Source organism: Mastomys coucha, unplaced genomic scaffold (assembly GCF_008632895.1).
Source record: "Mastomys coucha isolate ucsf_1 unplaced genomic scaffold, UCSF_Mcou_1 pScaffold22, whole genome shotgun sequence".
NCBI classification, from domain to species: Eukaryota; Metazoa; Chordata; class Mammalia; order Rodentia; family Muridae; genus Mastomys; species Mastomys coucha.
In genome coordinates, this window is record NW_022196905.1 from 227,479,017 (window position 1) to 227,495,952 (window position 16,936).

The 16,936-nt window shown below is 43.6% G+C and overlaps 1 long non-coding RNA gene across 1 annotated transcript; it reads left to right on the forward strand.

Annotated features, from left to right (window-relative positions):
- The first annotated feature begins 632 nt into the window (after window positions 1-632).
- Window positions 633-11,393, forward strand: LOC116067904. The gene is made up of 3 exons (XR_004109333.1): window positions 633-2,452; window positions 7,990-8,352; window positions 9,920-11,393. It is a non-coding gene; the product is annotated as an uncharacterized LOC116067904 (long non-coding RNA).
- The last annotated feature ends 5,543 nt before the right edge of the window (window positions 11,394-16,936 follow it).

The following is a 16,936-nucleotide window of genomic DNA, read 5'->3' on the forward strand; positions in this document are numbered from 1 at the left end:
GAACCTGTGGTTCATGCTCCTCTCTGGCCTCCTTTAAAGGCCCCACTGTGGTCTGTCTCCTGAGGGGAACTTAGGGTGGCTTTGATACAAAGTTTTAAGCTTGCCCCAAGTTCCAAGAACATTTCCTTCCTAATGCCCCCATGTTTCTCCCTATCTGTTAACATGGACCAAGTACCTGCTTTCTGGGCTGATTTATGGCTGTATTAGGGAAAACTCTACCAGGGATATAAAATGCAGTGTCCCGTGCTTGGGCCTGATCTTACACGCTGTCAGTGATTGCAAGTGCATTTTATAACCCTGTGCCAAATCGAACTCAAGGTGATTTGTGCTTCAATCTCCCGGATAAAATCAGGGCATGCTCTATTGCAGTCTGACCTTCCTAGTACCTTTGCTGGTGCAGCTTGTCCATGTGCCTTGGACAATCATTGGAGACAGCTGAGGAGTATCCAGAGCTGAATCACCAGCTAGCTGTATCAAAAGGCTTAACTGCTCATCCCGGAGACTCCCCAGAGATGGACACTCCTGTGGGAGGTGGATGCTCCTGTGGGCTATGTAGCACGGAGTTGCTCAAGGAACACCTTGGGCCTTCTCCGAAGATTTTTCAAAGTATCTTTGACCTTCCCAGTTCATCTAAGATGTGAAAACTCTTACAGCAGGCTGGCAGAAAGAAGCCCCAGAGAAAGCAGACATGCTCTGGGCTCTCCCTGCCTTGTATGTAATCCCAAGAGCTCAGCTGCCTGCAGGCCAGGGAAGTCACTCAGCTTTTAAAGGGGACAGGGGATCACTCTGCCAACACTGCTACTGTCAACCATCAGTCCTACTTGCAATTGTCACAGAACAAGGTCAGGACTTCCAGAAAAACCCAAGAGTCCCCAGTAAAGTTCCTGTCCGAACTGCACTTCTCCTTGATGTGTCAGGGTTAAAACTACATTGAACAGATTTGTGGAAATTGTAGATTTTAGGAATGTCAAATCTCCTTCATGTGGCTGGTCGGAGAGGGTAGTTAGAATAAATATTTTTAAGTTAGGGTTTTATGACTATAATCTGAATATTTCAACTTATATTTAACCTAAACTTCTTTTTAAAGCAATTTCGACTCTTTTGATTTTATACCCTTTCATAGCCTAGGGAGGAGCTCAGATGTCTCTTCAAGTGCCACAGCCTGCTTTGTGAAACCCTTTTAAGATATGCTAATGGATGGGATGATTATTAAGATAAATGCCTTGTGTAGGAAACTGGACTTAATTATAATATCTATAATTAGTCACCGGTCAGCCTAGAAGTTATAATTTATTGTTCCCTAATTTGCCTTTATTACCAAAGATATTTAACTTAAAGGAATTATTTTTAGGAATAGCCTGATTTGAATGGTAAGCATTTAACCAACTTCAAAACTAATTTTTTTCAAACTTTTCTAAACTCATATATAATTTTAGAAAATAATACACCAGCATATGGGGGGTTGCTTGTATGTGTTGATTAAAAAAAAAATGGAAAACTAATTCATAAGAAGAAACAATAAAGGTTTTTTCTTCCAGATCTTTATTTTTAGAACACCAGGTAAACTTTTATATTAGGCAGGTTCAAGCGAGCGTGCTGGGGATATGCTGTTTGTGTGGTTGGTGAGCTGTCTCTAATTTTTAAAAAATATATAATCTCTCTCCTATCTATCTATCTATCTATCTATCTATCTATCTATTCATTGAGTGTACATTGGTGTTTTGCCTACATGCATCTCTGTGTGAAGGGGTCTGATCCTGGAGTTACAGACAGCCATGAGCTGCCATGTGGGTGCTGGGAATTAAACCCAGGTCCTCTGGAAGAGCAGTCACTACTCTTAAGCACTGACCCATCTCTCCAGCCCCCTGAGGCGAGGCGCCTCTTAATTAAACAACAGATGCTCATCCTTATAGATGATAATTTGCTCTGGACATTCATAAATGGAACAGTATTTGCTGCTGCAGCAACTTTTTTGCAGGGATTGTTCCACACAGCTCAATTGGGCTTCCAGACAAAGGGCCTCTGCGCTCTCTCCTCTGACCCCAGTCCTGGCAGGACTCTAGGATCCTTGGCCACACAGGCATGACATTCTTGCAACTCTTTGTCTCTGAATTAATGTGGGTATTGAAGGGCCTTGGCCCCCATGTGAGATAACAGAGCCTGTTATCTATTGTGCCTCCCAGGAATCTTTTTAATAAATTCAGCCACACTTTGTCTCACAGTATGTTAGTCTGAAATATATCCACAGGGAAGTGACATGTGGATGTCAGAGACATTCCTCTGGAAATGCAGGAACCACTGTCCCAGAGTGATGGCTGCATTATCTGCATGAGTAAATCTCTCAAGGTCCCACGTCTTCTGGCCAAGATCATCCATGAGCCATCTGGACAGGACTCAAGATCCCACTGGAAGCAAAGAGCAGAATGCTTCTGTCTCCATCCCGTCTTCCCAGGTCAGAAATGAGATGCTGTTGTTCTCATTGTTTTCTTGTAAGAGTGTACCAGCTTGAGGGTCACTTTAATAACACTTCCATTGTTTGGGAAAATGTGTTCTTTTATTGAGGTGAAATTGAGAGGAAAAATGGAGAAACCTTTGAAGATAGATCTCACATCACCCTGTGTGTGTTGTGGGTCAGGTGTTAGGCTAAGAGAATTCCTCTTTAATGATAGACAAGACTTAAAGCTCATGAGATATTTTCTCACAGCACACCAAAGATGTCAAAATTTGATACTCAGGGACTCTGCTTAAAAGTCACACGCAGCCTCTGGGATGCAGGATGCCATGAACTTGTGTCGGAACAGGCATGTTTCAGCCCTGATTGGTACTTGGCTCTGGTGTAGACTCTCCTAGGACCAATGAAAATGCCTAGCAAGCACCCTCACCCAGCACGTGGACTAAACCTCAGTGATCTGCTCCTCAGTGCCCATTCTTAAACTGTAGCCTATGTAAGGATACAATGGTGGCATCATGTCTGTCATAGTCCTTGGCTACTCAGAATGAGAGCAGTGAAGGTGATTCTTTGTTTCACAGAGTCTGTTATGTGTCTCTTTTTGTTATTGTTGCTGTTGCTGTCTGTTTGCTTGTTTTGTTTTGTTTTGTTTTGTTTTTGTTTTTTGTTTTTTTTGAGACAGAGTTGCTTTCCAGCCTAGGCTGGCTTCAAACTTTTGATACTCTTGCCTCTGTCTTCCACATGCTGGTACCACTGGCATCTACCACCAAAGCTAGCCGGTCCACGATTGTCTCTTGATGAGATGGTGAAGACAAAGACTATGACGGTGATAAGGTTGAGAGAAGGTTTGCACATACAGGCTTGGGTTGCTGCCCAGTGGAATGTGATGGTTTCTATATCCTTGGCCCAAGGAGTGGCACTATTAGAAGGTATGGCTTTGTTGGAATAGGTGGGTCAGTGTGGGTGTGGGCTTTAAGACCCTCATCCTAACTGCCTGAAGGTCAGTATTCTGCTAGCAGCCTTCAGATGAAGATGTAGAACTCTCAGCTCCTCCTGCACCATGCCTGCCTGGATGCTGCCATGCCCCCACTTTGATAATGGACTGAACCTTTGAACCTGTAAGCCAGCCCCAAATCTGTTGTCCTTTACAAGACTTGCCTTGGTCACGGTGTCTGTTCACAGCAGTAAAGCCCTAGCTAAAACAGGTAAGGAACTTGTCTACCATGGATAAGGTCCCATGTTTAGTCTCTAAGAACCCAATCCCAGAGAGCCCAAATCGGAGCAAAACAAACCTTTGTATATTTAGATAGCAGATGATGGTAGAGCAGGGACTTCCAGAGTCTTCCTCAAATGTTACTCCCAAGGAGAAAACCAAAGTAAAAAGAAAAAAGAAAAAAGAAAAAAAATCACCTGGAACCTAGAATTAGCCCCAGCCTGTCTTAGAGTTGAGGCTATGAGGCTGAGATGCCAACCTTGGGTATGTCCCTGTCAGGATAAAGTAGAAAGAGATTCTGGGTAGACCTGCTTAGTACATGGAAGGAGTCCAGCAGTTGTCTGAGGGAGGAAGGCCTTGCGTCATGGGAAGAGACGCTGGAGGTTTCTAGAAGGGAACAGTGTGTAGCTCCCCATCTTAATCATTTGGGCTCTCCCATGAGTTGGTGGGGAAGGCTTGCAAGAATTTCCTGGACTGCTCCATTGGTTCAGGTATTGCCTGTTCCTGCCACTCGTCTGTGCTTCAGGTTCCTTCCCTGTCCCCAGGTCTCCTGTGTTCCCATATTTGACCTCACTGAAAGACAGTTCCAGAAGAAAATGCTCACAAGGACAAGGGTTTTAGCCTCTCTTATTTATTCTTCCCATAGTACCTACATAGTCCTTAGCATACGCTAGATATTAAGAAAAATATTGTTGGGAAAATGAATCTTGTCAGGACCCCAGAGGCTTTAAGAAGTATCTGCTCTGCTCTTTGACTGAACCAAACTGTGGACTCTGCTCATCTAGGCTGCTATTGACCCTGGATCTGCCTTACACAAGAGACGGTGTCAGTTGAGGTTACTGCTGCTTTGAATTTAAAAGCAATGGGATTGATCTGAAAAGGATAGTTTTAGGAGGTTCAGATAATTTTAGAATTTACAGGAGGTAGTGTTTATTCTAAATATGATATAGACATGTTTTCTTATAAGTTTCAAATAATCTTTCCAATGAGCTCTTGGGTTGATATGGAGAAAAAACATTTAGAAATGAAGATACCACATACTAGAACATTTGAGATGTCGCTAAAGTAATATCCAGAAGGTAACTTATAACTTCAGAGTGCTCATCAAACAGGACACTGAGAAAAGATGAACACACATACACATACACACACACACACACACACACACACACACACACAAACAAACAAAATTAAAGACATCTTCACCTAACCTTTTTCATAGATAGGTCATGACAGGTTGTGTTTCTAGCAGGGTACTTTCTGAATGTGGTCAGCAGCTAGTACATTTTCTATAATCAATGGCTGCCACTGTGGTGAGCATAGAGTTTTGGTAAAGATGTGGCCGCTGGAAAGTAGCTAATCCCGCTTTACTTTATCTAGGGCATTTTCAGAATCAGTGGAAGAAGACAGGAGGCATGGCTTGAGGAGTGGTCCTATGAGGAGTGGTCCCAGGGCTCATTCTGGTTCTTTCTGGGTAGGATAGTTAACCTCACTTGTCATCTAGAATCATCTGGGAGATGAGTCTCTGGGGGAATTGTTATGATTAGGTTAGCTGAGGTAGGAAGATCCACTCACTATGTGTACACGGTTCCTGATCTGTGATCCTGAACTGTATAAAAAAGAGAAGGCAGCTGAGCATCAACAGCCATTGTTCTGTTTTCTGATTGTGTTGGACTGTGTGTTCTTGAACTGTGAGCCAGAACAGACCCTTTTTCCTCCAAGTTTCTTTTTTCAGGGTATTTTAGCTCAAAAGCAGTAAAAGAAAGAAAGACACTGGGTGACCTGACTTATATGATATGGTAGAAACACAGATGGGACCTGGAGCCTTGAGTATGACAAGCGGGATCCTAAGTCATCTGCAAGAGCCTCCAGGGCTGGAGCGGTAGAGGGGCAGTGTGTGTGTGTGTGTGTGTGTGTGTGTGTGTGTGTGTGTTCTAAAAAGCTGGCTTTCTTTTCTAGTCGTTTTGGAGTGTGACTCTGATAATCATTGGAGACCAGACTCTCACTCACATGATGGTGAGCAGAGCTCCCTGGGCCCTGGCTGGAGCCGAGCCTTCCCATGCTCTCTTACCAGGTCCTGACTCTGGGATTCAGAGAGAAGGGCAAATGCTTCTTTGTTGAGTTGTCTGTGGTCAGGGTGCTACCAAGGAGAAGTACGTAGAAAACTGGAGGATTTTAAAGCCATGTCTTTGGCTCATCCGAGGCTGGTAGCCCACATGCACTGACAGCTGTGCATCAGGCCCTGGGTGACAGGGGGTTCACTCTGAGGGTAGGTGTTCAGATGGGGGTTCCCCTGACTTGCTGGCCATTTGAAATCTTGTTTGGTTCAACTTGGTTGGTTAGATTTTTGATAAAATGATGTTGGGTACCTTGCAGGTTTTCCATAGGAAATTATGTAAAAGTTGAATAAAAATGCAAGCTCCACCAGACTGATCTGTTATTGGCCCTTGTGCCAATTTCTTACTGAACGAAAATAGAGCAGGATACCCTATTTCAGAAGGAGCTTAAAAATATGATTTTGAATCTTATGAAATTGTCACTGTTTGATTATTTCTCCACTTGTAAAAACAGCAATTTCCTGTAGGTCATGCTGATGAGATGTGGTCTGTGGGTTCGTCTCTTTAGAGGCATATAGCTAGTTGTAGCTATGAATTCTCCTGTTACTGTCCTCTGTCTGGTTCCACAGAGAAGCAAGAAGACTGACAGCTGAACCTTCCTTTTTCTTGGTAGTATTTTGTTCTCTTTGCAGCTGCCACGCACTTCTTTATATTATAATGTCTACAGCGCAGTAGGAGCAGGCTCTGCTACCCAGAAATCCCCTTTAGTGGAGTGTAGACTTGTTCATTTCTATGTTCAGGCACATCCACTGATTTGAGAATTGTCTGGGAGACATCCACAGGCATGCATACACACAGAACAAGTGTCAGGCTACAGGCTTTCTTCCTTCGACAGTAGGAAGAAGATGTTTCACTTTCTGGAACTCAGATGTCACCTGGAAGAATAAGAGGAGGGACTGGAGAAAGAGAAAGGAGTGGAGGAGGCATGGTGAGCGAGGCAGGTGGTCCCTCTTGGTTATCAAGTGTGATGACTCCCCGAATATGACAATAAATCACGGCAGGAATCAATCTGTCGGGAGGCCGCTGCTCCATGCTGATAATGCGTCAATCAATATTTAATGTTTACACTTTAATTAATCCACACACTGGAAGCATTCTTTCAGTGACAAAAATAAAGGGATGAGAAATAAAACACCTTTTATATCAAGGAGCCGTGCGAGTGCACGGCCTGTCTGGGTGGCTTTGATTGGAGCTATCATTGATCACCTTCTAGTCACATTTGGATATCAAGCTAATGTGGGGGAGGGTACAGAGGTGTCAGAATTCAGTCTGGGAAGATGGCAAGATGCTCAGAACTGCTGCAGAGGAGGGATTCCCTGCAAAGGCAACACAGAGCCAGGGAGACTATTCAAGCCCAAGCATTGGTGGTGTCTCCCAGAAAAGACTTCCATCCATGGATGACAATCTATCTATTTCTCTAGTGGAGGCAGGGTGAGCCTCGGAAGCATTTTCTTCCCTGATTTGAAGAGTGTGAGAATTGTGTTACATGCAGGGGTTCCCAAATCAATCACTAGAGCTGCGGCTTGACATTCCTAATGCTCTTCCTTCTCCTTATCAAGGGCATCTTTGAAAATGCCATGTCTGGCATTAAAATTATGGTTCAACTGTGATTGTACAAGACTCGGTGGCTGCAAGCGGCTTCATACTGCCTTCGTAGTGGCGTCATACTGCCTTTTGCACTCACCTGAGAGCTGCTTTACAAGACTTTGTATTGCCGTTTGAGATCTGACAGGCAGTGCTTGGCTCTGACTTGTGACTTTCAGTGCCTTTTGCTTGACTCAACAGTTGTCTTCAGGCCTTACAAGCCAATGAGTGGCAAAGGGGGCATACCTAGAGTTTGGTTTGAAAAGATGACTTGGTAGATGTTACTGGATTTTGATCTTTGAAGCATTCTGAGTATTCATTCTTGAATCAACAAGATTAAGTTTACAGTGAGACAGTAGTCAGGACTGGGGACATTCAGGGTGAGGCAGAAGCATGTCCCTAACATGAGCAAGGCCCCGTTTCCAGTGGTAGTGTGTGTAGCGGTATTTAAAAGAGAAACATCAGAGCCATGATTTGGGTTACCCCTAAAACAGATCCTAAGATAGGGATTTGAGAAATCAGGTAAAGGGACTTGCTACCAAGCCTAATAATTTAAGTTTGACCCCTGGTACCTGCACTGTGAAAGAAGAGAAATAACTCTTAAACTTGTTCCTTGACCCCAACAGGAATGCTATGGGAAGCACTCTACCACATATATATGCATATATGCACACAAAATGAATCAACGTGATGCCATAGGAAAAGAACATGAGAGGAAGGAAGTGGTCAAAGAAAGAGGAGTCTTCACTGTGGAGATTGGGGGCCAGTCAAAACAGAGCATTCATTTCAGACTTGTATATCAGAAAGAACTAGGAAGCCATTGTATCCCCAGTCACCTCAGGCTTGTGGCTTCATCTAGGGGTTTGATGATGCACCTCCTCCTACTCCCCAGGACTCTTCTACTCTTCAGCAGATCCGGCTTCTCTTTCCAGCAAAGTAGTGGCCTGTTCAGTGGAGAAGGGTGCATGTCACCTGCCATGACAGAACAGGTGAGTAATGACTGGCATCCATTGATTGTGAAGTTTTTGAAAACAGCTCCAAATGCTGTTAAGCCTAACTGTTTCAATTATTTTTTTCTATCGTCTTCATCAATCTGGCTATGTTGCTGTTCCTTTCTGTCCTGGAGGAAGGAGGCTGTGTGCATGGTCAGAGCGTGTACGCCAGTCTATGTTGTGCTGCTGTGAGAAAGTACCAGAGGCTGGTGGTTTTGTTGAGATCAGCTGGCCCCAGTTCTAAAGGTTTAAGACCATGGTGTTGGCATATGCATGTTCTGGTGAAAGCCTTCCTGATAGCATCAAGACACAAGCAAGTTGGGCTTGTCATTGGTACTTGGAAGGCTGGGGATCGCAATAAATGTGAAGTCAGCTGGGGTTTACATAGTCAGTCCCAGACTAGCCTGGGCTAATAGAGAGAGACCCCCTCTCAGAACACAACTCCAAATAAAACAAAACCCAAATCAAACAACACCACACATCCTTCCAAAACCAACCAACCAAACAAACAAACAAAAAATCAAATGAAATCAACCAAACAACTAGCTGGTCAACCAGATAGCCATCTGACTGGAATATATAGAAATTACCTTTGAGTGCTAGGGAATGCACACCCAAGAGAAAACCAAAATATTCCTAGTGAAGGCCTAATTACCTGTCCCCAGCCCCCCAGTGTCTCCAGGTTCTACCACCTGTCACCACCACAGTGAGGCCTACTTCTAGCACATGACTGTTTGGAGGTCAAGTCATGAAGTAGTTTAGTGGCTGTGTGTGAAGTTCTTAGGGCAAGGTGTTAAAGTTCACTGAGACACAGGAAAACCGAGACTGGTAGAGCACCCAGCAGATTCACATCACCTTGGGGAACGCTATCCTTTGAAAATCCGTTCTTCTTTCTTCCTGTTTTCATTGGACTTGACTATATCTGAGCAAAGCAAACTGCCACATGATTCTGCTCTTACACTTTCCTAAAGTCTAATTTATAATGCAGGGGTCACAGTGCACCCCAACAGCAGAAACCAACAGATACTCTACTAAAGATTATTCATGTAGAACATATACTACAGTCATCTGACGAATATATATTAATTTTCCTTCTTTCCTACATTAAACTGCATGTGACTCTCCCAAGTTCATTTGCAGCTCACTTCGTTTATTTTCCCGGCATGCATCACTGACCACATTTCCAACTGGATTGGTAGAATGGAAACTTTTTAAAGATCCTGTTACAGGAAGCTGGTCTAGCCTCTGTCACTTTGAATAGTAGTTATGTTAGGAAGTCTTAGGATACAAGTAATAGCCTAGGCTTTTTTAACAAGAGAAAGAACCAGGGGAAGGTTCCTGGCTGGCCCAGAACATCTCTGGTGACCACAGGGAAAGCTTGCTGTGAACCTGCTATGTGCCAGGCTCTTGGTATAACCAGGGGTGTAAATTCACAGTCCAGTAAATGTCTTCAGTTCTTGCATGTCTTAGCACCAAGGCAAATGCTTTCTCCTTCTACACACTCTACACTGGGTGAAAAGCTCTCAGGAAGATTTTAATTCTGTTATTTGACTTCGCTTCCTAGATTGTGCTTGGCAACATCTGGAGTCAGGGTGCGAAGGAACTACAGATGTCTGTTGCATAGAGACCGAAGGACTCCAACATGGTCTACAGTGCACCTGGCAACTCTAAACCAAACATCAATCCAGGACTAATGGGATGTTGAAGTTTAGTCCCATGTAAGCTGTGTTACTCTTCCTAATGGTACTCATTTCTGCCAGTGCCCAGTGATGCCCTGTATTATTGACTTAGTACACACACACACACACACACACACACACACACACACACACACGCACACACTTTTCAGAGTTATCCCCTGGAGACTGATACTGAGCCAGGAGGCCAGACCTGAGCTGTTTTTATTAGAGCCACAGGCAGATTCCTGCAAAAAGAAAAAGGCTGAAGCCTAGAGTCAGGCTGTTTGGGGAGCTGAGTGCTCCCTCCCTAAGCTTAACCCTGTGCCCCCTAAGTGAATTCCCTGCTGGTCAGATGTAGAATCCCACAACCTTTTCCTTTTCTCTCCCTTCCCTGTCACTCGGGTCTCACACTGTTCGTCAGAGCTGGACACCATTCCCTCTGTCTGGGAGTTGGCCACATGAAGGGAGGAAGCACAACATGGAGAACCAAGGACCTTGTGCTTGGCCTGAATCCCTCACTGTGAAGCATGCGCATCAGGCTCTCATCTTCAAGTCAGATGCCTGGGGGAAGCAATTCAAAAGAAGGAAGGATTGATTTTTGGCTCTGAGTCCACTGTCCCTGGCTCCATTGCTACCAGAAGTGGAAACATAGAACATAGCAGTGGCCAGGCATGCGGCCCAGCAGAGGTGTTCACTACAGATGGACTGGGATTGTATGTGTGTGTGTGTATGTGTGTGTGTGTGTGTGTGTGTGTGTGTGAGAGAGAGAGAGAGAGAGAGAGAGAGAGAGAGAGAGAGAGACAGACAGACAGACAGACAGACAGACAGACACAGAGAGACAGAGGCAGAGATAGAGTGAGGTATTCACTACAAGATGGCTGGGATGTGTGTGTGTGTGTGTATATGTGTGTGTGTGTATGAGAGAGAGACAGAGAGAAAGAGATAGAGGGAGAGATAGACAGAGAGGCAGAGAGAGACAGAGAGAAACAGAGAGACAGAGACAGAGAAACAGAGATAGAGGGAGAGATAGACAGAGACAGAAACAGAGAGAGAGAGAGAGAGAACTAGGGACACAGCATAACCTTCAAAGGTGTGAGTGCTGCAACCCTCTCCCCTCTGCCCCTCCTTACCTATGAAAAGGTTCTATCACCTCCAAAGTAGCATCTCCAGCCAGTGACCAAACCTTAAGCACATGAGCCTCTGGGCCACTTCAGTTTCAAACCATGGCTGGGCTGCTTAGGGTTTTCTAGACTTAGATCATGCGTGTGCCTTGTTCTTATGATTGTTGTCATGTCTATGAACCTCTTAGATTCATATGTACTTAGTATTTCCCTTGATTCACTAAATTTATTCTATGCATTTTTTGGAAGATGAATTTTTATTGATTCACAGGTAGAAATCAGTTTGTACAAGCAGAAGATAATTAAAAAGTCAGCACAACAACAACAAAAAAAATCTTACTATTAAATTTGAACTGAATGTTACCACTCCTTGAAGGATCTAGGCATTGTGGTACATGGACTCAGGAGCAAGAGACAAGGTCAGAAGTTCAGGATCATCCTTAGCTGCACTGAGACCAGCCTAGGATATACAAAACCCCATCTTATTTTTTTTTTTTAAAAAAGCCTAGCACAGAAGGGGCAATGGGATTAAAAGTGGGGCAGGAAGCATCCCTTGAAATTTAGGAAGGTGGTGCTAGGGTTACTGGAATTCCAGATCTTCATTCCTTTATATGGGTCTGGGTGATCCTACTGGTGCTAATTAATCTTCTGTCCCTTTAGTTCCCAGGGAGCCGGGCACTTCAATTTCCTTTTAATGTGTACACAGGCACATAGCTGGTCAGGCATGGAGAGCACTGGTGTGTGCTGATTAGCTTTCCTTGTCCCCCGACCCCCAACTACACACAGTGAGATCCTCAAATCCTCTGGTCCAGGGTATGTGCTGTAGCTAACATTCTCTAGTAGATTTAGCTAGGGATGTGCTGCAGTCCCTGAGCCTGGCCTGAGATTCACTGTCCAGCTCTGAAACAAAACACAATAAAATACCCCCCAAAATGTGCCCCCATGGCAGCAGCCAAGTCCATACAGAAGTATCCTGTAAGGGGGTCTGTACCATTCAAGAGACACATCCACAGCCAAGGGGTCTCATAGGCTCAGAAAAAGACCATGTTTCTTCTCCGACTGCTGGGTCCAGTTCTGTCTTTACAGACTGAAAAATCAAACCAGGGAAAAGATAAATCCTAATCCCATTTTGCATTGAAGTTCATTTTGTTTTTTACTAATCTTTAAGGGATTTTTGTTGTTGTTGTTTGTGGTAATTGAAAGAAAACTCTCTGTAGAATTGCTATAAAGTGGTACTTCCAAAAGCAGACTGAAGATATAGATGACTTTAACAATGGCAATTCTGGAATAATAAAACGTGAGTCCTAGGTGATCAGTGGGAAAATGTCTAACTTTCTTACTTAAAGACTCTGATTTGTGTTTCCTAAATAAGGATTATGCTCATTTTGTTGTTGATGATGATGACATTGGGTTTTGGTGGTGGTGGTGGTGGTATTGGTTGTGGGAGTTTTTTTTTTTTTTTCATGATGGTGGCAGGAAGGTACTTTAGCACTCCTAGGGGAAGAAATTATCATACATAGTCCACCATTGCCATGATAAGTAGATCATTGTGTGGTTTTGGGAACTGGTGAGCAGGCTTTAAACTTGCATCTAGGCACTGTGTAGAAATTAGTCATGCTCACATCTCTCATGGCTGAGGTCAGAGTGAGAGCCTTGAGTGAGTGTCTGGGTCAAAAACAAAAGAGACTTAAAATTCTGATATTAGACTAAGCCATTTTCTGTGTTGAAATCTCCAAGAATGAATCTGATTTTGGACTAGAATATCTTGGAAATGGAGTCTCAGATGTGAACTGCGAGCTTTCCTTCCATAATGATTCTCTCTCTTTGGGACATTCGCTTAGTATTAATGACCAGAAGAAATTCCCTTGCCTTCTCTGCTATGCACACAACTACCTGTCCAATTCCAGACACCCCAGAGCTCCTATCTACAATGTTCTTTTCTGTCAGTAATGCAAAAATGAAATTTAAGCTGGGTGGTGGTGGTGGCCCACACCTTTAATCCCAGCACTCAGGAGGCAGAGGCAGGTGGATTTCTGTGAGTCTGAGACCAACCTGGTCTTCAGAGAGCTCCCTAACACAGTCAGGACTATTAACAGGCAGCTTGTCTCAAACTGCCCCACCCCCACAAAAAGAAAAAAAATGAAGCTTAGGGCACCTTTGCAGGGTGATGGGGTTGTTAAAGTACCTTTGCCCAAAACATGCTGTGAGTCCTGATGGGCACTGTGTAAACTTCTTACAAAAGGAGCTCCAAGTTGCTGTAGGATGTTAGTGAAGCAGGATATTGTACCTACACATTGCTGATTTGAAAGATTTAATGAAGGGTTCTACAAAATTGGCTTTACAAATTAAAGGCTTGCCGGGCAGTGGTGGCGCACGCCTTTAATCCCAGCACTTGGGAGGCAGAGGCAGGCAGATTTCTAAGTTCGAAGCCAGCCTGGCCTACAGAGTGAGTTCCAGAACAGCTAGGGCTACACAGAGAAACCCTGTCTCAAGAAAACAAAAAACAAAAGCCAAACAAACCAAACAAAAAACAAAAAAACAAAAACAAAAACAAATAAAAGGCTAATTCCACCAAAACTCCTGGACAAGGTCAGACAAACTCCCTTACTCCTAGGGTAGCAGAACCTATACCCAGAAGACATTTACATGCTCGCCTATTACAACCCATGAATCCTCCACTTGATGCTGATGGTAGTGAGTGACATCACACTAGTGAGACAGGAGAACATGGAAGAGTTGGAGATAGGGTCGTCTAGGTTTTCAGTTGAGTGTTTTTTGGGGGGGTTACCTATTTAGAAAAATCACTCTGCCTCATTCATTGTACAAAGGCTAATGCTTCTAAAGCCACCATCCATCGATCCATCCATCTATTCATCCATCCATCTATCCATCCATCCATCCATCCATCCATCCAAGCATCCATCATCTACCCATCTATCCAAAATATTTAATGATTCTTTCTCTTTGGGGCATTCTCTTAGGTACTAGAGATACAAGAGGGAAAAAGCTATGTGTCTTCAAGAAGCAGGGCATGCTACAAGTGCAATGTTTTCCTGCAGCAAGTCTGCTTGGATTCCTAGTAGGAACCTGAAGAAGCTATGCTGAAAGCAGATGGGAGGGAATCACAGATGGATACACAGGCAGTTTGACACCTGTGATATTGTGGAGCAAAGGATTATTGGTCCTTCCTTTCTGTTCTCCCTTTTCAAGACTATTGGCTACTGCTCTTTTACCTTTTTGTGTAGGCCTTAGAATCAGCCTGTCCGTATCTGCAGATATCATGATGTGTTGAACTTTGGGATGAGCAATCCTCACTGCTTCACTGTTCCATCCCTAGCTCTAGTATCTGAACCTTTCTCTTTTTTTCTAGCTAAAAAAAAATGTCAAGTTGGTTGATCTCTTTAAAGAACCAACCTTTGATTTCATTGATTTTTCTCTCTGTGTCTCTTTTTATAAGCTGTGATTCATTTATTTCCACCACAATCTTTATTTCTTTCCTCCTGACATTGTGGCTTCATCTGCTCTTTTTCTCATTTCCAGAGACAGAAGTTTAAGTCATTGACTTTTAGATATTCTTCTAAGATTCTTAAAAAATATTATGTATGGGGCTGGAGAGATGGCTCAGCGTTTAAGAGCGCTGACTGCTGTTCCGGAAGTCCTAAGTTCAAATCCCAGCCACCACATGGTGGCTTACAACCACCCATAACAAATCTGACTCCCTCTTCTGGAGTGTCTAAAGACAGCTACAATGTACTTACATATAATAAATAAATAAATCTTTAAAAAAATATTATGTATGAGGGTATTTGCCTGTGTGTATGGGTATACACAGTAAGGAGGACAGAGGGTACTGGCCACTTATGTGTTCAAGGAGGACAGAGAGCATTGGATTTGTAGATGGGTTTTTTTTGTTACTTATTTCTAATGTCATTTCATCCAGCCAAAGATCATTTTGTGTGTTATTTCAATCTTTTTAGGAGCCCTGAGCTCTAATACATAAGCTAGCATATGGTGTACCTTGGTGAATACTGCATGTCTACTTGAGAAGAATGTGTCTTGGTCATTCTGAGGTGGAGAGTTCTGTATAGATGTCTGTCAGAAATAGTGATTTGAAGTACTCTCTGTGTCTTCTAGCTTCTTATTGATCTTCTGCAAAACTGTTCTATTCACAATGTATAGTGACACATTTAAGCAATAACAATATTTTCTTAGCTATACCCAGTTTTATTGAAAACATTACATAGCATATTCAAATGGCTCCATGTGGTATTTTGAAATCCATTCCAACTGTAGCCTGAATGACCTTCAGGCTGGAGAGACTGGAAATCCAGAAACTTCTGTATTCCCTTGGTATCAGGATCTACCTCAGGAGTCTCCTGATTCAGGGCCAAGACCTCAGGATGTAGGCTTAGATTTTTCAAAACCTACTTTAGTAAGGGTTCTCAAATGATTCAAGCCCCCCCTCTTCTAGCCCACCCTCCAAGGTGGGGGAGAAAAGATGGTAAATAGGACCATTTGGATGTAGATCTATTTAGAAGTAGTTCTTTGGGGCGATTCTAAACTCCATTGTCAGAATACCAGCAGTGCCACTCTAGTAGTGTCAGGATATCAACAGTCTAGCTCAAAAATTGTCATAAAACATGAATCATCAGAGGTGGCAGGATGCAGCAGAAACAGCTAGGCCTCCTCTGTTGAATCAGCACAAGTTAATGGGAGCGACCAGAATCAGCCAGAATGCCAGGAGACATTTTTAGCTGTGCCTTTCTCAACAAAGTGAAGATCAGCGAGGATGCAAGACCAACGAACCATTGCATGGCTACCTATACAAGTGCCCCACTCCTGTCTGCTGGGTCCTACCTATACTCTCTTGAAACATCACGTGTCCTCTCACTGCTCAGCTTCAGCAAACCGTCACATAAGTCTGCTTCAGTAAAACATCACATGAGTCTGCACCACATGACACAAGCAGAAATTTCCACTCCATCTGGGACACAATTATTCCTCCCCTCTCTCCTCCTGCAACCTGATAGAACTCTAGCTCCCAGGACCTCTCTGAATTCACTTTATCAGCTACATGCCATAGGCTGATAGCATGTTGGGGAACTCCTTACCAGGGATCATGGTGATCTCTGTGCACAGGGGGTTGTTGGTGTGGAATTTCTTAGGAGGGTGTGTATAGTACTTCTAGATGATGATCCAAGCTGCTCTCTTCACAGTTTTGGTTTAACTTCATGGTCTTGGTGTGAATCTGGCCTATTTTGGCAGATCCTGGTAAAAGAGAAACACAGCTATTGTTATTATGTTGCCTGTTTTCAATTTTGCCAATTATTGCCTCATACATTTTAGGCTGTCTCCAGTTGAATATGTAGTTTTCATTCTGTACCATAAAAATTCAGCTAGCCACATGCCATGGCACATCTACCTGTCTGACTTCTTGGTGCTTTGTACGTGCTCGGCCCAGGGGTTCTGCATCTTACAAGTGAGGTCTTGGTGAATAGTTCATGAGGCCCAGCGAGATATGTAAGCTAGTGGCCAGGCGCCTGGAGGACACAGGCTGTCTTCACTTCACTTGGTACTGTCATATAACCAACAGAGGATCCTTAGAAGCAAGAAAGGCACAGCTATGTTCTCCATAAAGATTTATTATTTTCTGGACACCCAAAGAGACTGGGCCATTTGTGATGATGTCATTATCCTGGGCCTATTGCTCTTGGTCACTGGATCTTTACCATTTTCAAGTGTTTTTCAGAAACATGTTTTTAGAAGAAAAGCCCATCTTTA